The sequence below is a fragment of the Dipodomys ordii genome, unplaced genomic scaffold, assembly GCF_000151885.1.
Source record: "Dipodomys ordii isolate 6190 unplaced genomic scaffold, Dord_2.0 Scaffold31, whole genome shotgun sequence".
In the NCBI taxonomy this organism is placed as follows: domain Eukaryota; kingdom Metazoa; phylum Chordata; class Mammalia; order Rodentia; family Heteromyidae; genus Dipodomys; species Dipodomys ordii.
In genome coordinates this window covers 2,419,608-2,420,353 of record NW_012267247.1, presented here as the reverse complement: position 1 = coordinate 2,420,353, position 746 = coordinate 2,419,608, and positions in this window count along the sequence as shown.

Genomic DNA, 746 nt, shown 5'->3' with positions numbered 1-746 from the left:
AGCTCAAGTGGTAGAGTGCTTGCCTTGAGCTGAAGAGCTGAGGGACAGCGCCCAGGCCCAGAGTTCAAGCCCCACGACCGACAAAAAAAAAGAAAAGGAAAAAATTATAGAATAAACTTAACCTTCATAGAGAAAAGGCTTCCTATTGCTATTGGGAATTCCCCAGTGAAAATGTCAAATCAGCCCAGTGTTGCCAGTAACTCATGCCTGTAATCCTACCTACTCAGGAGGCTGAGATCTGAAGCTTGGTTCAAAGCCAGCCCTGGCAGGAAAGCCCATGAGACTCTTCTCTCCAAGTTAACCTCTAGAAAACCAGAAGTGGTGCTGTGGCCCAAATGGTAGAGTGCTCGCCTTGAGTAAAATAGGCTCATGGACAGTGCCCAGGCCCAGCGTTCAAGCCCTATGACTGATTCCACCCCCACTCCCACCCCACCCCCCAAAAAGTCTCACTGGTTTTCTTACCTGGGCTGGCTTTGAACAGTGATTCTGAGATCTCAGCTTCCTGAATAGCTAGGGTTACAGATGAGAGCTATCAGTGCCCAGCAGTCCCCCTCCTCTCTTTCTCTCGTTCTTTTTTTTTCTTTTGGTCAGTTGTGGGACTTGAACTCAGGACCTGGGCAGGTGAGCACTCTACCACTTGAACCACAGTGCCACTTCTGGTTAATTGGAAAAAGGTGCCTCATAGACTTTCCTTGCTGCTGCTGCTGCTTCTGCTGCTGCTTCTCCTCCTCTTCTTCTTCTTCCTC